Source organism: Rhopalosiphum maidis, chromosome 2, assembly GCF_003676215.2.
Source record: "Rhopalosiphum maidis isolate BTI-1 chromosome 2, ASM367621v3, whole genome shotgun sequence".
Taxonomy (NCBI): domain Eukaryota; kingdom Metazoa; phylum Arthropoda; class Insecta; order Hemiptera; family Aphididae; genus Rhopalosiphum; species Rhopalosiphum maidis.
The window spans coordinates 48728991-48754688 of record NC_040878.1 but is presented as its reverse complement, the minus strand read 5'-3'; the positions used below and the strand labels follow the sequence as shown (position 1 = coordinate 48754688).

General features: G+C 30.0%; 1 pseudogene; it reads right to left on the bottom strand.

The window, feature by feature from the left end:
* Positions 1 to 292: 292 nt before the first annotated feature.
* LOC113552496 lies at positions 293 to 17887 on the bottom strand (annotated as a pseudogene).
* Between the last annotated feature and the right edge of the window lie 7811 nt (positions 17888 to 25698).

Genomic DNA, 25698 nt, shown 5'->3' with positions numbered 1-25698 from the left:
ATAGTAGTTATGGTGAATACTAAGTGATAATAAAGATACTATATATTTGAAAAATAAATAATATATTAAAATAATAAATAATATGGAAGTAGCACTAAACAAATAATAACAAGACTAATATTATCTTAAAATATAATATATTAGTTTTACAAATTCAAGTTATAAATAAATTATTAATTTGAATTAAACTTAAATAAACAATTTTCATGCTATTGCACATCTACATTTATGCTAACATTAATCAGTTATTTATACAGCCTAACCCAGCGTTTCCATTGTATATTTTTATTTGCTAGTAATTATTTCTGATGTAATGACGATTCTTTAATAATGCGTTCTTCAAGTATAACATCCATATTCCACGGATGGTCTTTCATTTGTATCATAGTAGAGATCCCAGAAATTAATAATACTAAAATCTGTAATAACATAATTTTATAAAGTGGTTAATTATTATTTTTTGTTATTATTCAATTTTTTAAATTTGTTTGCCTAATCATAGGTAAACTCGGTACTTTTACAAAAGACCTTTTTGAATACACACAAAAATATTTGAAATAGACTACTTTTAAGCTATTTATACAGTTCCACTACGATAAGTCTGTAAGATATAGTTTTATGATCTTAAAAAGATTCTGTCCGTTTTAGAGAGGTTTTATTGTACCTAAATATAAATAGCAAAATATTTTTAGAAATAAAGACAGACCCATTGTCTCGGACGTCTTCGTCCACAATTTATTTCCTATACAGCTATACAATAACTTAACAAGTTTTTTTTTTTTTAAATAACTTCTAACGAATGAAAATAATTAGTTAACTTGCCCAGCCTTGCATATTTATACCACAACATTTAAGTATTATTGGTATTAATATAGAAGTTGTGGGTAAGTATATCATTGTTTATAATTGTATGTTATTTGAAATTTTGATAGTTATTTTTTAATCAATTGTATAATTATAACCAAATTATGATTAACCATTTAACTATAATTTTTATTTACTTTTTTTTTTTTTAACGAATATTTACTGTATACATTTAATTTATACAATAAGTAGGTACATTTTGAAGGCTTAAAGTAAGAAAACAACAGGACATGTGGACTTGAGAGAAGGGGGCGTCAGTGACACCACATCAATATTATATACTCACAAACATCGTTAATTTTAAATCGAAATTGAAGAAACCAAAGGCTGTTAATTAGTTTGGTTCATAAGCTGATATCTAATGCATCTGAATGTTTTAATCTATTTGATTAAAGATAATTGTTAATAGTGACCATAAAATAAACAGCAATAAAAAATTAGATAATCCAAAAAGCATATATATATATATATATAAATATAGTTATATATATAATTTAATTACAATAGTTAGTTTTATTTTAATATTTACTTGACACTTGATATCAATACTCATTTCAGAATCCGAATTAATCGTAAATATGAAATAATTCTTCTTTTCTAAAAATAATTAAATATATATTGTTTACATTAAATATAAACAAACAAAAAACATTTGTGAAATCTCATTTGATTTGAAATTAAAAACTTAGTATAATAATATATACAAAAATAAACATAAATTTTATTATTTTTTGTATTTCATACTTAGGTAGTTAGGTGTTTAATAAACACTGTTCATAGGTATTTACTTCTATGATGGCAGATTTGAAGCTTATTGAATAGGTTATTGATATACTATATTATATATTACTTGTTGCTCTAAAGTTTAAAGCCATATAGGTACTTACAGTCTTAATAATTCCTATTGTTTTCCTAAAAGTTATATATTATATAATGTATATAAGTATTTAGTATATTATATATTATAAACAGGGCTCGGAATTTGATGCATTTGCATCTTTTTTTCTAATGCGTTTATACGAGGCTTGTTTTTACAGAAATGTGACTTATGTTATGTAAAATTCAATGGAACCATTTTTTGGTATTTTTTGTTTAAACTGTCATTTTTTAGTAATTTTAGAACATTTTTTTAGATATATTTACATTTTTTACATTTTTCTTATATATTATTTTGACAAACTAAATGCTTGGAAAAACTAACGTATTGTACAACATATTGTATTACTGACATTATTTCTTTTTATCGTTTTAAATTTAATTTAGGCCCATCATTTTTTTCAAGTATGCACCAATCACATCTGTGGAAGTGGAAAGAAGTATTTCTACCTACAAAACTTTATTATCGGACAATTGACGATCTTTTCTTTACAAAAATATTAAAATTAAATACACTTTGATAATTCAATGTAACACATGTATTGTTTAAAAATATTCACATAATATTTAATCGTTTAAGTAATAAAAACATATTTAATATTATATACAAATATTAATATATACAATATATTAATATTTATATTGTTTAGATGAATAAAATAATAATTAATAAATAAATGATTTAAAATGATGATTTATTATTAAAAAATGTAATTTTTGCAAATGTTATTTGTTTTGGTATTTTAGGGTTATTTCTTAAGTCATTTTTTGATGTTTTTCAGTAATTTTAATACTTTTTTGTGTGCATTTTTGAAAGATTTTTAGGTCTCCAAGTTCCGGGCCCTAATTATAAATATAATTTGACAATACTATTATAAGTAAATTAAATAGTATACATTTGAAAAAAATGTTTAGTAAGTTTTATTTTCTGTCAATATTGTAATTAAGTACGCAGTTATGGTATACCTGTATATGTTATACGATATTAAAACATTTTTTAGATGTTGATTACTTGCATAAATGTTTCATTCAGTAGCTAGGGCTTCAGCGGCTCAGCACCTCCAAATCTTAAACGCTATTTATACCTATGGAATTGTGATAGGTAATATGGTATTAGCGTCATATTTTCATGCAATATACAAATAAATTAAGTGCCCCATAACGTTATTGGACATCGTATGTACTTTTACTTTTCAGTAGCACCCGTGATATCAAAATAAAGCAAATTTGTAAATTATATTAATTTATTTTTATCTATTTCTGATAAATAGTGAACATATTGCAAATTAATATACAATAGAAAATGAAGTATGAATAATGACTATCATGAAAAATATAAATATTATTAGTAAACTACTTAAGTCGGTATAAGTCCACTACGCACGTTATATGCAGTGGTGTAGACATAATTTCTGAAAGGTAGGCCCTCGCCTATGTTTAATGTTGAGGCCCCTCCCTGACCTCAGTCCCATGATATACTACTTTATACAAATTACAAATATAACCTTTAGGTACTGTTAAATGTAACTACTATTTTAGTGTGTATCAACATTTTTACAATTTTGTTCATAAAAAGTTTCATGATAGAAATTTTAACCACTTACAAAGAATATAACAATGATCAATCACATTCTAAATCAGTTGAAAATCAATTGAATGAACTCAATAATGGAACAATTATTGTATAAAATAAACACTCTACTATAAACAGTAAGATATAAAACATTTTTTACCTCCACAAATTAATGTATAATACTTAGACAATTTTTAACTTTTAAAAGCATCTAAAAATCAGGTGCATATATTTAATGATGATTCAATCGTTTAATTAGATTTTTGCTAAATCTAACAACAGTTATACAATCTTCCTATTTTCTTTTCTTAGATATTTTAACCACAGACAAAGAAAATGATAGTGATGATTCATATTTTAAATGAGCTGAATATCAATTGAATGAACTCAATAGTGGTACAATTTTTCATACACAATAGTTTAACGATAATAATTAATATTGTAGTTATTAAGTTTCTTATTTTTTTTAGCATTATCTGAAAACTATTTTAAAAAAACCAACACTTGCACATTTTTCAAAATTTCGGTCATTCTATCATATTCAATCGAAGAATGAGGATTATTGTTCCTTTTGCACCAACAAAAACTTTTAATCGAAATGATGGTGGGAATCGTAAATGGGTATCTTATATAGTTTCAAAGATAAAGCTTCATTCTGTTGTATTTTTATCTTTTATGGTGATGGAACCGGTTCATTTTTCGAAGGGTTTATCGATTGGAAACATGTTTATACTCATATAAGTGAGCATAAAAATTCAAAAAAAACATAAGAATAAAGTGTTGTTTGGACTACCTTAAGGCTTAGGTAAATAATTGTACATAAAAAAAAAATACCTTTTTATATATATTTTTTATTATGTATACTATGAAGCCCTTATAAATATTTCCCGGTAGGCAAAAACTTGTCTATCCGCCCATGTATAAAATGCTATATCATTATGTATAAATAAAATAAATAATAATTAAATTAACAATTCTAGTTATCTCTTTTTTTTTGCTAGTTAGTCTAAAATTCTGCTGTACTTAATTAAATATTTTTATAAACTGGCATAAGTTTTAGGTTATTTAGCCGTTTCTGTAACAAATACATTTTCAACAATCCCGTAAGTGTCTTTATTAGATTTCAAATAAATGAATGGTAGGTACCTACTATGAACTATGTATACGCAGTGAACTAGACCTGTAGCGATAATGATGTCACTAGTCATTTTTCATAATAACGATAATATATCTGATAACATTTTAAACACACTCACAGTGGAAGAAGCATAGGTAGCCGTTTTAATCGAGCCTACATACATATTATATACAAAGTATTGTCCCTATAAATAATAAGATAAGCTATAATAAAGTATAATCATAGTCGTCACTCATCATTGACCATTTCGACTAAATAAACATTACTTTGCTACAAATAAAATAAAATAAATTTATAATGGTATTCAGCATTGATACAAATGTCAAAATTCAATGGAGCCGATAGATCATAATATCACAAAATATTACGTTGTAGTACATACTGCATAATATAAGCAAAAACAAAAAAAATAAAAAGTCAATGAGTGGGATCTGACCCCCACGCGCCCGTTGTATACGCCACTGGTTATACACCCACCTAAAAGACTGGCGGCATGGTGGTTAGCTGTAAAAGCGTGGTTAACGACGCCGCCCGATTACAGTACCAAATATCACGGTGATGTGGCACGTTACAACGGCGGCGGAAATTTTTCACAGGTCAGCGTTACTGTGATCAACGGCAATCCCAATCAAATTACCGGACGGTGAGGCAAGCGCCAGATTGATATGTATAATAATGTATATACATGCAGCGTTCCGAGCGCATGCCGATGCAAAACTGACAGCACGATGTCATGCAGTGATGACGTGATGTAATCATGTCAATACAATATTTTGGTATATAATAAATAAGTATATATATATCGTTACCACTCACCACAGTCAAAGTAAGGGATATATATGATATAATATATTAAGGATCTCGTTCAGTACCGTCGTCACTGCAGCACTCAAAGACATGCTGACCATTGGTTGTGAGTTTCCACGTAATGCCACGTCACACAATATTTGGTTTATTTTTAATTTTTATGCTTTTACAATATCTCGGTGAGACGTCTCCGACACCGACACTGTGGTTTCGTGCGATCGCAAAATTATACCATTAGCGTATTGGTTCGGCTTCTTTATCGGTCGCCGTATTTTTTTTATGTGTTCATGTGCCTCATCACTCCTGCTCCAAGTCCTCTAACTCCGTTTTTATATGGACGTGCGTCCGTGATTGCCACCACTTCTTGGCAACCTACTCGGTGTCAAATGCTTCGGTACGTTTTTAATATTTTTATCGTTGTTGTCCGGCTTCTTCGCCGGATTGTTCCATCGCTGCACGCCAACTTCTCTACCGATTGCCGTTACCTATTTGTTATACGTGCAAATGCAGTGCATGCAGTGCATCGCTCTAACTATACCGTTATATATGACGTTTCGTATCCAAAATTAAGCAGTCGGTCACATTGTTACGTAACGATTAATTGTCGAGCTCTCGTACATCAGTAACAATTGCCACAACTGCTATTGGTGTCATTAAGGCAGCGTCGTTGTCCACTTCGGTACCGCAAGCCACCGTGTCACCGTCGCCGCCGAGCCGCGTGATCGTATAAGGCGCGTGTCGTTCGGCTGGCCGCCATGCAGAGGAAGTCTTATGCGTTAGGTAATAACCGACCGTGCGATACCCGTGAACTCGTCATAAGACGGAGTGCCGGAGAAGGTGCGTTGTTGGTTTACCGCCAAACTCCGTAGTGCCTCCTCTTTTTCGTACCCGCGATTCTGCATCGCTGCAGTCGTCTTCTGCGACGGCTTCAACTAAGAACCACAATTTTACGTACGTCGTCGGTTCGTCAACTATTGTATCGTCGAAAGACGACAGCGACGTTGTATATCTTTGTATAATTCCACGCTGTTTACGTTATCGTAAAATACCATAATTTACACTTCGGTGCTATGTCATTCACTATATATAAACTGATAGTAACTAATTATTGTGTAAGTACGTGTCGAATGCTGGCGTGGCATTACCTATACCGTGCTATACCGTACATAATATATGTGATAAGTCCAACACAAAAAACGTCGAGATACCTACCTCGCTGAACACTTCGACGACAAATCGATTTTGTGCGTCCGTGCGTGTCCTTAATTGTATGGACGTACGGCAATAATATTTAGTGGCGATGAATACCGCCACCAACGGCTAGACACAGTGGAAAATTTGATAACTGTTGTGACAACGGGGCGGGGAAATAAAAGCGAGTCCGTGCAGAGTGCTACCTTCCCATATAGCGAAGACGCGACAGGTTCAGTTAGTTCTCTAATCTTCGAATACGTGCTATTATCAGTGGCGGCTCGTGCATATGTGCGATGGTGCGGTCGCACTCCGTACAGAAATTAACAATTTATAGTACAAATAAATGGGTACATATTTTAGTACATAGTATATTATACATTAACAAATTAACAACATATATTATATATAAATATAATTATTATTAAAATAATTTTCATAGTTTCTTAGAATATCGTAACGAACTCGCGATGTTATCATACGGGTATATGGATAGCTAAAGGCCTATGCAACACTGCAGCTTGTGCGACATTGTAAATCGCACATAAAAATACCGGTTTCCCGTACAAAGTATAGGTGTAATATACGAATAATAATAATATCATCACGACGGCCCGGCGGCTATAGAAGCTTATGATGTGCGGTGAATTTTGTCGCTCAAATCGGACGACAACGACACACGACGTATTTAATTTTGTATTATTATTTTATCATTTTAATTTTTTGTGTGATGTATTTTAGTTATTACATTTTTTCATAGCACTTCTGTGCTAAACTACTACAAGCCGCCATTGATTATAAATAGTAATTAAAAATTATTATGAATCAAATATCTACAAAACTTTAATATAATATTTTAATATATAATTTACAGTTTTGTATAGTATCCGAACAGACATTTTCAATATTGTTTTATTCAAGTATTTAATAGGAAGAAGAAACTATGTGTATATGTCCATAAAATATATTTTTTTATAATTTTCTAAATGGAATACATTTTTTTATAAAACAATAATATACTAATAAATGAGCTAAGAGATAAAGTAATTTTTGAATGAAAAGAGAACACAATAGTGTTTTAAGGACAATAAATTGAATAAAATTGATAACATAAAAATTGAAAAAAATATAATGATAATTGTACATTTTATAATAATAATAATATTATTTATTATTAAAAAAAATAAATTATGTACCTAAGATAATTATAACCTGTAAATTAATTTTAAAAAAAAATTTACTACAACAATACTTATTAAATATTATAATCTTAATTAACACTTAAAAGGAGCATCGCCATAACAGGCATATAGAGCTAAACATTTATTAAAAAAAAAAATGTTGAAAGAAAATACCATTGATTATAAATACCAGAATTTACTATTTATATTCAATGATAATTTGTAAAAGTATAACTAATATATAAATTATAAATACATAAGATTCATACCACTTTATAATTTAATTTTGTGTTTTGGTAATTGCAGAATAAGAATAAAAAACTGATTTTAAGTGTTTTTTAGTGTATAAATCGCACGAACGGCTTCCGCGAACGTTGTAGCTTGCACATGCGAACGTCGGCCTATGTTATTAAATCAAAAAAATTGCAAAAATCCAAATATTAAGTACTTAAATCAAGCTAAAACCACTTTTATGAAAAATAGTCGTATTCAATTATTCAAGGTGAAGGAGTTGATTTTAGACTACGAAACTTTACACGCATCGTCAGTAGTGTAGCTGAATCAATTAACGAACAAAAAAACGCGAAAATTCCGTTATATTTTTTTTATTTTATCGGCTCGTCACTTTTTGACGGCATTCGTTACTTTTTGACTATTTCACCGTAAAAATCTGATTTTACGTGGTTTTTAGTGTTTAAAACGCACGAACGGCTTCCGCGAACATTGTAGCTTGCACATGCGACCGTCGGCCTATGTTATTAAATCAAAAAAATTGCAAAAATCCAAATACTAAGTACTTAAATCCAGCTAAAACCACTTTTTTGAAAAATAGTCGTATTCAATTATTCGAGGTGAAGGAGTTGATTTTAGACTACGAAACATTACACGCATCGTCAGTAGTGTGGCTGAATCGATTTACGAACAAAAAAACGCGACAATTCCGTTATATTTTTTTTATTTTATCGGCTCGTCACTTTTTTTCGGAATTCGTTACTTTTTGACTATTTCGCCGTAAAAATCTGGTTTTAAGTGTTTTTTAGTGTATAAATCGCACGAACGGCTTCCGCGAACGTTGTAGCTTGCACATGCGAACGTCGGCCTATGTTATTAAATCAAAAAAATTGCAAAAATCCAAATATTAAGTACTTAAATCCAGCTAAAACCACTTTTTTGAAAAATAGTCGTATTCAATTATTCGAGGTGAAGGAGTTGATTTTAGACTACGAAACTTTACACGCATCGTCAGTAGTGTGGCTGAATCAATTTACGAACAAAAAAACGCGAAAATTCCGTTATATTTTTTTTATTTTATCGGCTCGTCACTTTTTTTCGGAATTCGTTACTTTTTGACTATCTCGCCGTAAAAATCTGATTTTACGTGGTTTTTAGTGTTTAAAACGCACGAACGGCTTCCGCGAACGTTGTAGCTTGCACATGCGACCGTCGGACTATGCTATTAAATCAAAAAAATTGCAAAAATCCAAATATTAAGTACTTAAATCCAGCTAAAACCACTTTTTTGAAAAATAGTCGTATTCAATTATTCGAGGTGAAGGAGTTGATTTTGGACTACGAAACTTTACACGCATCGTCAGTAGTGTGGCTGAATCAATTTACGTACAAAAAAACGCGAAAATTTCGTTATATTTTTTTTTATTTTATCGGCTCGTCACTTTTTTTCGGAATTCGTTACTTTTTGACTATTTCGCCGTAAAAATCTGATTTTACGTAGTTTTTAGTGTTTAAATCGCACGAACGGCTTCCGCGAACGTTGTAGCTTGCACATGCGACCGTCGGCCTATGTTATTAAATCTAAAAAATTGCAAAAATCCAAATATTAAGTACTTAAATCCAGCTAAAACCACTTTTTTGAAAAATAGTCGTATTCAATTATTCGAGGTGAAGGAGTTGATTTTGGACTACGAAACTTTACACGCATCGTCAGTAGTGTGGCTGAATCAATTTACGAACAAAAAAACGCGAAAATTCCATTATATTTTTTTTATTTTATCGGCTCGTCACTTTTTGACGGCATTCGTTACTTTTTGACTATTTCACCGTAAAAATCTGATTTTACGTGGTTTTTAGTGTTTAAAACGCACGAACGGCTTCCGCGAACGTTGTAGCTTGCACATGCGACCGTCGGCCTATGTTATTAAATCAAAAAAATTGCAAAAATCCAAATACTAAGTACTTAAATCCAGCTAAAACCACTTTTTTGAAAAATAGTCGTATTCAATTATTCGAGGTGAAGGAGTTGATTTTAGACTACGAAACTTTACACGCATCGTCAGTTGTGTTGCTGAATCAATTTACTAACAATAAAACGCGAAAATTCCGTTATATTTTTTTTATTCTATCGGCTCGTCACTTTTTTTCGGAATTCGTTACTTTTTGACTATTTCGCCGTAAAAATCTGAATTTACGTGGTTTTTAGTGTTTAAAACGCACGAACGGCTTCCGCGAACGTTGTAGCTTGCACATGCGACCGTCGGCCTATGTTATTAAATCAAAAAAATTGCAAAAATCCAAATATTAAGTACTTAAATCCAGCTAAAACCACTTTTTTGAAAAATAGTCGTATTCAATTATTCGAGGTGAAGGAGTTGATTTTGGACTACGAAACTTTACACGCATCGTCAGTAGTGTGGCTGAATCAATTTACTAACAATAAAACGCGAAAATTCCGTTATATTTTTTTTATTTTATCGGCTCGTCACTTTTTGACGGCATTCGTTACTTTTTGACTATTTCACCGTAAAAATCTGATTTTACGTGGTTTTTAGTGTTTAAAACGCACGAACGGCTTCCGCGAACGTTGTAGCTTGCACATGCGACCGTCGGCCTATGTTATTAAATCAAAAAAATTGCAAAAATCCAAATATTAAGTACTTAAATCCAGCTAAAACCACTTTTTTGAAAAATAGTCGTATTCAATTATTCGAGGTGAAGGAGTTGATTTTGGACTACGAAACTTTACACGCATCGTCAGTAGTGTGGCTGAATCAATTTACGAACAAAAAAACGCGAAAATTCCATTATATTTTTTTTATTTTATCGGCTCGTCACTTTTTGACGGCATTCGTTACTTTTTGACTATTTCACCGTAAAAATCTGATTTACGTGGTTTTTAGTGTTTAAAACGCACGAACGGCTTCCGCGAACGTTGTAGCTTGCACATGCGACCGTCGGCCTATGTTATTAAATCAAAAAAATTGCAAAAATCCAAATATTAAGTACTTAAATCCAGCTAAAACCACTTTTTTGAAAAATAGTCGTATTCAATTATTCGAGGTGAAGGAGTTGATTTTGGACTACGAAACTTTACACGCATCGTCAGTTGTGTGGGTGAATCAATTTACGAACAAAAAAACGCGAAAATTCCATTATATTTTTTTTATTTTATCGGCTCGTCACTTTTTGACGGCATTCGTTACTTTTTGACTATTTCACTGTAAAAATCTGATTTTACGTGGTTTTTAGTGTTTAAAACGCACGAACGGCTTCCGCGAACGTTGTAGCTTGCACATGCGACCGTCGGCCTATGTTATTAAATCAAAAAAATTGCAAAAATCCAAATACTAAGTACTTAAATCCAGCTAAAACCACTTTTTTGAAAAATAGTCGTATTCAATTATTCGAGGTGAAGGAGTTGATTTTGGACTACGAAACTTTACACGCATCGTCAGTTGTGTGGGTGAATCAATTTACGAACAAAAAAACGCGAAAACTTCGTTACATTTTTATTATTTTATCGGCTCGTCACTTTTTGACGGCATTCGTTACTTTTTGACTATTTCGCCGTAAAAATCTGATTTTACGTGGTTTTTAGTGTTTAAAACGCACGAACGGCTTCCGCGAACGTTGTAGCTTGCACATGCGACCGTCGGCCTATGTTATTAAATCAAAAAAATTGCAAAAATCCAAATATTAAGTACTTAAATCCAGCTAAAACCACTTTTTTGAAAAATAGTCGTATTCAATTATTCGAGGTGAAGGAGTTGATTTTGGACTACGAAACTTTACACGCATCGTCAGTAGTGTGGCTGAATCAATTTACGAACAAAAAAACGCGAAAATTCCATTATATTTTTTTTATTTTATCGGCTCGTCACTTTTTGACGGCATTCGTTACTTTTTGACTATTTCACCGTAAAAATCTGATTTTACGTGGTTTTTAGTGTTTAAAACGCACGAACGGCTTCCGCGAACGTTGTAGCTTGCACATGCGACCGTCGGCCTATGTTATTAAATCAAAAAAATTGCAAAAATCCAAATACTAAGTACTTAAATCCAGCTAAAACCACTTTTTTGAAAAATAGTCGTATTCAATTATTCGAGGTGAAGGAGTTGATTTTAGACTACGAAACTTTACACGCATCGTCAGTAGTGTGGCTGAATCAATTTACGAACAAAAAAACGCGACAATTCCGTTATATTTTTTTTATTTTATCGGCTCGTCACTTTTTTTCGGAATTCGTTACTTTTTGACTATTTCGCCGTAAAAATCTGATTTTACGTGGTTTTTAGTGTTTAAAACGCACGAACGGCTTCCGCGAACGTTGTAGCTTGCACATGCGACCGTCGGCCTATGTTATTAAATCAAAAAAATTGCAAAAATCCAAATATTAAGTACTTAAATCCAGCTAAAACCACTTTTTTGAAAAATAGTCGTATTCAATTATTCGAGGTGAAGGAGTTGATTTTGGACTACGAAACTTTACACGCATCGTCAGTTGTGTGGGTGAATCAATTTACGAACAAAAAAACGCGAAAACTTCGTTACATTTTTATTATTTTATCGGCTCGTCACTTTTTGACGGCATTCGTTACTTTTTGACTATTTCACCGTAAAAATCTGATTTTACGTGGTTTTTAGTGTTTAAAACGCACGAACGGCTTCCGCGAACGTTGTAGCTTGCACATGCGACCGTCGGCCTATGTTATTAAATCAAAAAAATTGCAAAAATCCAAATATTAAGTACTTAAATCCAGCTAAAACCACTTTTTTGAAAAATAGTCGTATTCAATTATTCGAGGTGAAGGAGTTGATTTTGGACTACGAAACTTTACACGCATCGTCAGTAGTGTGGCTGAATCAATTTACGAACAAAAAAACGCGAAAATTCCGTTATATTTTTTTTATTCTATCGGCTCGTCACTTTTTTTCGGATTTCGTTACCTTTTGATTATTTCGCCGTAAAAATCTGATTTTACGTGGTTTTTAGTGTTTAAAACGCATGAACGGCTTCCGCGAACGTTGTAGCTTGCACATGCGACCGTCGGCCTATGTTATTAAATCTAAAAAATTGCAAAAATCCAAATATTAAGTACTTAAATCCAGCTAAAACCACTTTTTTGAAAAATAGTCGTATTCAAATTATTCGAGGTGAAGGAGCTTGATTTTGGACTAAGAAACTTTACACGCATCGTCAGTTGTGTTGCTGAATCAAGTTACTAACAATAAAACGCGAAAATTCCGTTATATTTTTTTTATATTCTATCGGCTCGTCACTTTTTTCGGAATTCGTACTTTTTGACTATTTCGCCGTAAAAATCTGAATTTACGTGGTTTTTAGTGTTTAAAACGCACGAACGGCTTCCGCGAACGTTGTAGCTTGCACATGCGACCGTCGGCCTATGTTATTAAATCAAAAAAATTGCAAAAATCCAAATATTAAGTACTTAAATCCAGCTTAAACCACTTTTTTGAAAAATAGTCGTAATCAATTATTCGAGGTGAAGGAGTTGATGTTGGACTACGAAACTTTACACGCATCGTCAGTTGTGTTGCTGAATCAATTTACTAACAAAAAACGCGAAAATTTCGTTATATTTTTTTTTATTTTATCGGCTCGTCACTTTTTTTCGGAATTCGTTACTTTTTGACTATTTCGCCGTAAAAATCTGAATTTACGTGGTTTTTAGTGTTTAAATCGCACGAACGGCTTCCGCGAACATTGTAGCTTGCACATGCGACCGTCGGGCTATTTTAACCAAAAAAAAGCCAAAGAGGGTAGATCTGATTCCCACGCACCTCTCTGATATGCCATTGGTCAGACGGCCACCCAAAGATTTTGGCGGCATGGTAGTTAGTTGTAACAGCGGTTATCGATTCCACCTGATTACAGATCCAAATATTATTATGGTGATAGTGGCACGTTATGACGGCGGGGGTAATTTTTCACAGGTCAGCGTTGCCGTGATGGTCAACGGCATTCCCAATCCAATAACCGAACGGTGAGGGAAGTGCCAGATTGATACGTATAATGTATATACATGCAGCATGCCGAGCGCACGCCGATGCCGATGCAAAACTGACATGTCAGCGATGTAATGATGTCACTACAATATTTTCATATGTATAATAAATAAATATATATCGTTACCACAGTCACAGACGGGATATATATTGTACAATATATGGATCTCGTTCAGTACCGTCGTCACTGCAGCACTCAAAGACATGCTGACCATTGGTTGTGAGTTTCCACGTAATGCCACGTCACACAATATTTGATTTATTTTTAATTTTTATGCTTTTACAATATCTCGGTCTCCGACACCGACATTGTGGTTTCGTACGTTTGCAAAATTATACCATTTGCATATTGGTTCGGCTTCTTTTTCGGTCACCGTATTTTTTTTATGTATTCATGTGTCTCATCACTCCTGCTCCAAGTCCTCTAACTCTGTTTTTATATGGACGTGCGTTTGTTATTGCCACCACTTCTTGGCAACCTACTCGGTGTCAAATGCTTCGGTACGTTTTTAATATTTTTTTCGTTGTTGTCCGGCTTCTTCGCCGGATTGTTCCATCGCTGCACGCCAACTTCTCTACCGATTGCCGTTACCTATTTGTTATACGTGCAAATGCAGTGCATGCAGTGCATCGCTCTAACTATACCGTTATATATGACGTTTCGTATCCAAAATTAAGCAGTCGGTCACATTGTTATGTAACGATTAATTGTCGAGCTCTCGTACATCAGTAACAATTGCCACAACTGCTATTGGTGTCATTAAGGCAGCGTCGTTGTCCACTTCGGTACCGCAAGCCACCCTGTCACCATCGCCGCCGAGCCGCGTGATCGTATAAGGCGCGTGTCGTTCGGCTGGCCGCCATGCAGAGGGAGTCTTATGCGTTAGGTAATAACCGACCGTGCGATACCCGTGAACTCGTCACAAGACGGAGTGCCGGAGAAGGTGCGTTGGTGGTTTACCGCCAAACTCCGTAGTGCCTCCTCTTTTTCGTACCCGCGATCCTGCATCGCTGCAGTCGTCTTCTGCGACGGCTTCAGCTAAGAACCACAATTTTACGTACGTTGTCGGTTCGTCAACTATTGTATCGTCGAAAGGCGACAGCGACGTTGTATATCTTTGTATAATTCCACGCTGTTTACGTTATTGTAAAATACCATAATTTACACTTCGGTACTATGTCATTCACTATATATAAACTGATAGTAACTAATTATTGTGTAAGTACGTGTCGAATTCTGATGTGGCATTACCTATACTATACATAATATATGAGTTAAGTCCGTCACAAAAAACGTCGAGACACGTACACCGCACACTGTCGAACATTGGGACGACAAATTTCCTGCGTCCATTTGTGCCGCGGCAAAGTAGGTTTTTTTACGTTGTCCGCTACAGGTTGTTCCGTCGCCTCCCGCAAACGCAAAATCCGAGTATATATTATATAATAATATAAATACTCGTCTAGACGTCACCTTTGTATTCATGCAACGGTCTCGTATTCATTAAACCATCGTCCACAGCTGTTGTGATGTTTTTTGTATTAGCGATTACCTGTTCACCATTTGATTGAGATCGCTTTTGTCGCCGTCCCCGTTGGTACATAGTTTATATACACGTGGAAGTGACTTATCATAACGTCATCATATTCTATTCCCGCTGCTTCTCATATACTGTATCTTCGGTCTACGAAATAGGTGCGCGAAGTTAGCGGAAAAGTTTGAGCACTATTTTCCGCTATATCACCATTATTATTTAGTGCTCAATTAGTGCTATTCGGATTCGATGCTATTATATTCAGTTTATTCATATACATAATGATAATAATACTATTAGGTATTTATTAGGTATTGATGACTTCATTGATAATAACAGTGAGACAGTGAGTTCGATTTCATTGATGTTTACTGATTCGTAGCCTGCAGACATATTTTAATATGTTCTTCTTGTTTAGTGTTTGACGTCTAAACTTAAAATTGCAAATGAACTATATTCGACTTTTGTCCGAGGTTAAGTTATTAGACATCGATTACAACGTTTTTTTTATTTCTAACATTATAGGAATTAACGTCTTTTTTTCCTACAGACGATTATTTTTATGTATAACACGTCGTAGTACCTACGGTAAGTAGAAAATTATATTTTAATATTTTAACAAGGATTTATTTTGTTCTGTGCTTGTTTTATACTTTTATAAGTAGTTAAACCGCCTAAACGTTTGAGGCCTCTGATTATGTAAATTAATCATATTAATCATCTATTCTCAATTAATATTACTGTTAGGAAAAGCGCTTCACATTTAACAAAAATCCAAAAAGTCAAATCATCCAATAATTCTTCAAATGTAGACTGAAGTATATACTACTACCTATACTGGACGTTTTCCTTGGACAAATTGTAAACAACGACATCGGAAGGTTTATTTCATAGTAACAACAAGGTCGACAAGCTATCCTTCAGCTCGTCATTGACCATTGTGAGTCATAGTGTGCAAATATGGATCAGAATCATAAATTATAGCATTGATTATAAATATAGTATCTACGATATTAGGAAAAAAAGTCCGAGTTATTTATTTAAATATAGAATAAAATAAAATTAGTTCTTAAAAAAATTATTAAACAATAGTATATTGTGTGGCAAAGGCAGGAAGTAAGCCACACATACTATTTTTTGTCACGCCCCAGCGTTCATAGAAAAGGTTATGCAGAGATCTATGCAATAATAGACTATTCTAAAAAAACAATTTCATGAAAGACATACGTGCCCGGCACTTTTGGGGATTTCCTCTTTTCCGCCCGCTGGACGGAAAAAAGTTGCTTTCCAGCGTTTCAACTGTGGTCGAAAACCAAACTTTCGGTGCAGGTGTGACAAAAAAATGTTTTATTGAGCTTAGTTATATTTTTTTCAAATAATACGTTGAATTAAAGCGTTGTATCCACCAGAGAATATATGGAACGTGCACGAATCGACATTAAATGAGGAACATCAACATTGTCAATTACTATATACGTATGTATATATAGTATTTGATATTGTTTATATTTCTGAGAGCTGGAATAATAGATTCAAACATGTAGTGGGGCATAACCATCCTACGATATGGAAGCTAATTGATAAAATGTGACAGGAAATAAGTGTCGATATCGCAAAAATAGAATTAAATGATATTGGGCTAACATCTAATTGGAAACAAAATACTTTAGAACACCGTATTCATAATTTCAAATATTATGTCAAAGATCTGCAGATAACGAACCAGTCGAACTGATATTAAAAAATATATTACATTGTTTAAGAAAAAATAGTAGGGAGTAGTAACGATAATGGTAAATTACATGTGACAATTAACTTATAATATGTACTCAGTAGTCATTATATACATATAGTCATAATAATTTAATATAATGCAAGTAATTTTAAGATAATGTTAATAATTAATGCATAATTATACTATTTAGGTACACTGTATCTCGTACATACTGTTAATCATAGTAATACAAGTAAATCTACGAATTAATTTGTTTCGTGTATAAAAATTTAAATTAACATAACGTATTCGCGCATTATAAAAAAAATACCAACTGTTAATTATTAATCATTTAGTTATTTAAAAATAGTAAATACATACCTCTTCAATGACCCACGAATTGACGTATAAGATTGAAATCATGTTAAAAATGTGTTGTAGGTATAAATGGAAAAATATCATTACCTATAAAATCCTTATATATTATTGTAAACAAAAATGTTTCGATCCAAGCATGTGCGAAAGTAAATGTAAAATATACCAATAAGACCGGTCCATAGCCCAAACTAAACAATTTAAGCAATTTAGAAAGTTCAACAGTCTTATACGTTCTACTAACATTGTTATTTATGAAGTTGTCCGTCCTCCTGGCAAAGCAATTAAACCTAGAAGAAACATTTCCATAATCTATTCAATTCACAAAATCGATACCCCAAGTTACTGAGATAATAAAGCGATGTAACCATCACTACAAAGGTAATAATGTCTGGCATATGGAACAAGATTGTTATGTAATGAGATAAGTCGCTAAACGGTTTTAATAGAATCTTAAAAAGAAAAATTTGACAAAAAATAAAAACGAGATAAAAAAAGCAAAAATAGTATTCCAAATTCGTTTACTCATTGAGTATAATTTAACAGGGAAAAACGAATTTAATAAAAACAGTTTGTGATCGAATTCGATGATGCCGTTAATAAACCTGAAATGAGATATATAATAAAATTAATTTATAATATAGTATACAATAAATTTGATATGCACAGCTACGTTATGATAAGTATTCAGCTATATTTTATTTTGCGTAGGTATCTAATCAGCTAAAAAAAATAACATAAAATAATGCGCGTGAAACGTGATATGAATGGATTTAATTCTAAGTATTCAATTAAATGATTTTTAATCATTTATGAATATCTAGTGTCCACCATCTCATACATAATAATTAAAAGGACTTGCTTCCACATGGAGTTAAATAAGTTAGTAAAAAAAGAAAGTAAATTTTAAACTTTAAACATTATATCATCTTTATAAATTAGTCACAATTGATATAAAGTAGTTTTAGTTATTATCTACAAATTACAAAACAATAAATTTTTACAATTTACATTGTTTTTTTACGAGTTTTAAAGAAATTATACTCATTGATTATTCCATCATATTCTAAACTTTTTATAATGTCTGATTTAATATTTTATATAGCGATTAACTATTATTAAATTTAAAGATAAGAATATTATATAGAACATGTCCTATATTGTAATTTATATTATCATTTTAAAGCGAATTATAACTATGTAAAATATTACAACTTTAAAATGTTCATAACTCACTTTAAAATTATAATATCAATAAAAGCAAATAACATTTCCTAGACAATACTCTTACCTTTAAATATAATAATAGATAAATTGACTCTAATATATTGGTCCACTATTAAATCCATTTACATTTTAAATCCTAATACTTAACTAATAAATTATTTTTTTGAAATCTGATTTTTATACATAGTACAATATAAGTAATATTCGACTTCGGAATATACGGGTGTCTCACGAAGATCTGATAAATAAAATAACTTTTGTTCTAATCTATATTTTTAAAAAAAAATTTTTAAATATAATTCATAGACATTTGCGCTACATTTTTTATTTTTATTTTTTCATACTGAAAATAAAAAACTAAAAAACTCATAAAATTTTTTCCAAAATATTTGAAAATAGCCAATTTGTGAATTTAATTAAAAAAAAAATTTAGATGGCAACAAAAATAAAAATAAAATAAAAACATTTATTTAAGTCCAGTGGCTGATTTTTCACAATTTTTTTAAATATCAATATTCTTGTTACTTAAGTAAATTATGATCTAGTTTATGTAGAACAATAAAAAAAAATAGATTTTAACATGCATCTATTTAAGAATATTTATATAAAATATTTTAAAAAAAAATTTAATTTTTTTAAATTATAATGTTTCTAACATAACTTGATTGTAATTTACCTAATGAGAATATTGATATTTAAAAAAATTGTAAAAAATTAGCCACTGAATTTTTAAAAAAAAATGTTTTTACCATCTAAATTTTTTTTTAAGTCAGATTTATAAATTAGCTATTTTAAAATTTTTTAGTTTTTTATTTTCTGTATTAAAAAATAAAAAATAAAAATGTAGCGCAAGTGCCTATGACTTATATTTAAAAGAAATTTTATGAAAATATTAATTAGAACAAAAGTTATTTCATTTTTTTCATTTGTTAGATCTCCGTGAGACCCATAATTAAAGATGTATTCTATCATTCAAAAAAGTAAAATCTTGAAAAATTTAACGATAAAAATAGTAAAATAATAAAAAATGTTCCAAAATGTTGTTTGTAATTCCTTAAAATTATTTAAAATTTATTTTTTATGAAATTCAACACCCCGTGTTGGGTGTGTTGTATATATGGTATATCATATTATTAATTATTAATTAGTAATTTAAAAAATGATAGTACTTACATAAACTGCAGTCAAATACAGAGTTGGATGTATAATATAAATGTTTACAACAATGCATCATTTGATTTTTAATTTTAATAGTATAAAATACATTCAATGTCAATGTCCAATATATTTGGTTATTGACGTCAAGATCGAACAATGTTGTTTAATACAATACTTATACTATAGAGATTAAAAAATAGTAACTTGAATAATTTTAAATATTTTATTAAATGTAAAAAAAAAGTTTTTAAAGTTGTTTTATTTAAATTGTATTAGAAAGTGCATCTATTAAAATCTATATTGTTATTTGTTATTTTTGATAATTATTTTTTCAAATATTTCATATTCAAAACTTTCATTTACATAACCAATAATCAAATCATTATATGAAGCTACAGGTAGAATATAATATCTCATATATTCTATAATCAGTGAATGTATAGTGTTCTCCATCGAATAATTCAAATCAATCTTTTTTTACTTAAAAATTGATTGTTAATCGTCATTTTCTAAAATTCCTTGTTATAAAATTGGTTCAAGCCTTTGAACTCATATATTACACTGATTTTTTTTCATCTACTAACATAATCAAATTTAATTTAACTTAAAATATGTAGAGGATTAGGAATAAATACATAATTAATATAATATTTTTATTTATAATAGTTAGTATATTATTACTTTTAATATACTTTTGGAATGAAATAACCTAATTACTTTTGTATTATTAAAATATTTTTTAATTTTCAAAACATATATATGTATGAATAATAATCGTGAACATCAATATATTTATAAAGAATAAAAATAAATAAAATACAAATTTAAATTAAAAATATTAACAAGGTAGGAATTTTCCATTTAGTAATAATGTTTATAAAAAAAATTCCAAAGGAAAAATATGTTTAATATACTCAAATAATAAAAGATATAAATAATTATTCACAGAATATAAATGTATAATACTTATGTCCTACATACTTATTTATACAAAACAATATAGGTTTCATTTCAATTTGATTCGAATTAAATATAAGTATTATTTTTATAAATATTACTTAATTTTAAAATACATACATAATTTGCATATGTGTTTTATAATAAAATCACCTGTACTAGCTATTAAGTTACATAAAAAATTTGATTCGTTTAATACTTCACTTAAATAATGGAATAATCATGGGCCACTACATCATTTATAAAAAAAATACCATTAAATCACTATGTCTATTGATTTATTAAATATTTTGTGATTGTTTGTGCAATAAAAAGTGTTGTATAAATGTATATACAACACTACCACAGTTGTCCATAGACATTTTTAATAAGGCTATTTGTATCTAAACTCGTTGACTTACTATAAAAAAAAAATAAGAAACAATGAAAACTGTTCATGCTTACAAAAAAAACTAATGATTTTTTTTAGTCGTGAAAATATTTACCTACTTTTATCTAATTAGATTATATTACATATTATGGTACAAAGAATTTTTGACTTCAGTTTTTGTCAATTAGAATTAATATAATTTAAACAAATTACAGCCAACCAAAAATTTTTTTACCTAGATTACCTATTACTGACGTTACAGCTTTAGTTGCTTTAGAAAATCCTTTGAATAATGTTTTACCTACTTCATAAGCACCTCTTATTACAACTTTTGCGCCTTTTGCGATAGAGTCAACTGCGGTATTTACGGTTTTTAACAAACTTTTCCCTACTGCAGCCACTCCGTTCACCAGTTTACCGACTCCATATTTTACAGCACCGGGTATATTTTGAAGAATACCGTTTTTATGTTTGTTGCATTCATTTAAATGCGATCCTATAAATTTATCAAGTTTACAAAAGAAATCAGAACATTCGCAGTATACAATATTATAATTTGTTCTCGGTGGTGTTGGTTGTATCCTCTCTTTAGGTTTTGGATAATTGTGATGTCTATTACGACGGTCCTCTCTATCGCGTGGACTGTGTGGTCGTTTGTACCTCCAACCTCCGCGATTGAATTGTTCTTTACTGGGCATCAGTGTCGTTATTGATGTCGTTGTTGGTTTGAAACTACTCGCGGGAAGTGTGTTACGAGTGAATTTATATATATTAGCCGGCTCATATTTCACGTGGCATTTTGATATAGCACCATTAAACACTTTGCATTCTAATATCGTGTTATCCGATACTTTCCATGCATTTTTAATAGGAATTAGTCGAGATACAACTGAATTCGATAATAATATTATCGTTGTAATCGAAAACAATACTGTTAAACGAAACCCGTTCATTTCTGCTAACAAAAAATGCAAAAATGTTTAATATTGTGTGATAGTAAATTTTACTACTTGGTCATAATATTCAAGAACCACTTAGTGAAAAATTTCACTCTCGGACCTAAATACACAATATACTTACATGCATATCATAGTATATATACGAGTACATACAATATAATATCAATGTGGATTTTAACTGATATTTTATTCTGTAGGTATCTTAAATATATCACATACCTATACTTCTAAATAAAAATATAAATATTTACCGTGAAATGTTGTTGACTGTACTTTATGTACCTGTCCAATTTTATAACTAAAAGTTTAATAAGAACTGAATGAAAATCAACTTTATTGTGGTTATATTATGCTGTTTTAAAAAACTAATCTAGCTCAGTCGTTTTAGTAACTGTAGAAAATGTATTTAAATGATCACGCATTCACATAACTTGTAAAAGATACATAATTAATTTTTATGATTTTTTTTATTTTTTTTATTACGTCTATTAACGAAAAATGATATAAGTAATAATTACTTATCGATATGATGATATAAATATATTTATTAATGATTATTTTTTTTAGACGATTTGTAATTACCAGTTGTCATACCTAACTTAATGTACATGGTTAGCACGACTTAATAGCATAGATATGGTATAAGAACACATTTGAAAATACAAGCAATATCATTAAAAATTACGACGATACTTGTAATTAAAAAAAGTCAAATAATTATTCAAATGTTTTAAAACTTTACCAGAAAACAAATGGAAACTTAATAGCTTATAATTTGTTAACGATAATGTATAGATCATAAACTATGGTATCTTGTGCCTAAGCAATTTAATATAAAATTGTATTTGTTTGAAATTATAAATAAATAATATAATACATTATGAATTTTAATATAGTGCTTTATTTACTTGTTAAAAAATTCACAATGACATGAAAAAAATGTATTACCGTTAACTATAACTATTAAGCCGATTTTTCGCTACGTTGTCTATTGTGACGTGTTCCTTGTATCGCATTCTGATTAGCCGTTGTAATCATCATAGTATCTTTCACTAACCATGATCTACTGTGAGTTGTGCTAAGCTCAACTTTTGGACACGGTGCGATACGACAGATGACATAGCTGTAAATCCAGCCGGATAAATAATATATAGCCTTAAAGGGTCGCTACACCAACATTTCGACGCTTCCAGGGAAGAAGGTCGTAAACGACATTTTCGTAATTTTACAGGAAAGCCAAAATAAAAATACATATGTCCTATTCTATAGGAATATCACTTACAAGTATAATTCATGTATCAATCTATTAATTGATCATGTTTCTAGTGTATTCTACTTAAAACTATAAAATTTACTGATAATTACGGTAGAAATTAGCTTATTAACGATAATATGGGGCTTATGCCCATTATTTCTCAAGATAATTTCACAACATCATATCGACGGGTATAAGAAAAAAAGCGTAAACGACATATTTAATAGTCGTTTGCGCTTGATAAAAGTCATTTACGCCGAATATAACTACACACCCGATAATTAATGGCGTTTATGCAAAATATTTAAAAATCGATAGTAATTCGTGAAAAAATCGTATCGATAGAGAATTGTGGCGTTTACGCTAAAATTCTATTAACTCATTTTCGACCAAAATTTCATTTACGACCTTCTTCCCTGGAAGCGTCGATTTGTTTTCTCTGTCTATCTTTCACATAATAAATTTTTAATATTTAAATTTTTAATAATTGTGTTTGTGTAGCTTTCGCTCTTATGAACTTGTTGAAAATAATTGTATGTATTTTAGATTCTATGTGTTTTTAAGATTAAAATATGTTTTTCCCAGCTACTCCTTTATTTAACATAAATATGAATACATAAAGATAACATATTATGTTAAATTGTACTGATCGTAATTGCAGGACTTATCTAACAAGTTAATGATAATATCTACAATTTTGTACTTGCATTTTATTTTGTAAAATTACACCTGCACACTAGTAAAAATTATTTATTATATGCGCGTTACTTTTATGTTCTATTTAAACGTATTTCGTGAAGACGACATGTTATGTTTTTAAGTACCTATCAAACTAATAATGAAGGTTTGTTTTAATTGTACACATTAAACATCTATAAAAATAGTGTGCAATTATTTTATTTAATTAATCCATAAAACATATGTATACGAGTACCTATATTATACATTATAAACGCTGTTGTAATCATGGTCTGGTCATTATTATAGTAGGTAGAAAATATTTTCGTTAGGCAATGAATCAATTTAAAATTATTATGAAACAAAATATAAACAATAATAGCTAGTATGTTAAATAATTATATATTTAGAAGTATAAAAATTATATTCCTAATAATAATGCTGAAACGCCTTTGGCTAAGGATTGATAATATTATTCATTATTACAACGTGCAAATATAACGAATGGATTATTTAATGTGGTCATTTTTTCACCTGTCAATTGTTATTATTACGACTGTATATTTTATTGGATCTACATAATGTATAAGCTTTGCTCTTTACTTGGTAATTATAACACGGATAAAATTTCAACACAAACTATTTTTAAAGTTTCGGAAAAGAATGTTCAAATGTCTTAGTTAATATTCCTTGGGTATATAATTAAGTTATTTAACTTTGTGTACCTACTAAAAATAAAAAATGTGAAGGTTATGATGATTCGTATATTTTAGTACCTATTAATTATTATTATTATAAATTATCTATCAACATTTTTTAATCTGTAAAAATTTTCCTCCTAGTATCTTCTCGTATAATAAATATTTACTAGATCCAACATTTCAACATTAAATATAATATTTAATTTTTTTGTACAACAAAAAGGTTAACTTTGGGAGTATTTAATTTTTAATGTATACATTTTAATAGCCCAGAATATACTCATATGATTTTTAATGTAATTACAAGAACAGTTTCAAAGAAAATTATCAGCTTAAAAATGTAGAGTAAAAATCGCGATTCATATTTAATAAAAGACATTTTGCAGCATGCAAAAATATAGAATACTTCTAATGGCATACAAATTTAATTATATAAAAATAAAGTATTTAAGTACACTTGAAATTCTATGAATAGGAATTTAAATGTATTCATTATTGACGGAAATAACGGAAATAAGCATGCTTAGTGAATCTTTCTGAATAACCTACGTAACGCAGCAATAAGGCGTACAGTACTAAAGTATAGGTATTAGATACCTACACCGGCTACACTTTAAGTCTTAAATTAATATGAATACAATTTCGTTATTTATAAATATTTGTTATGCATGATGAGTGATGGTTATAGAAGTGAACGTGAATGACTATATTATAAGTAAAGTAAGCTGAATGACCTTAAATTAAATTATCTAACCAACACTTTAACAGAAAAATTAGGAACCGAACATAAATATTTCTATAATGTCATGTATTATTAAATTTGAATAAATTATTATATTTACCTAGTTATTTATTTATTTTTAATTTTAATATCTTA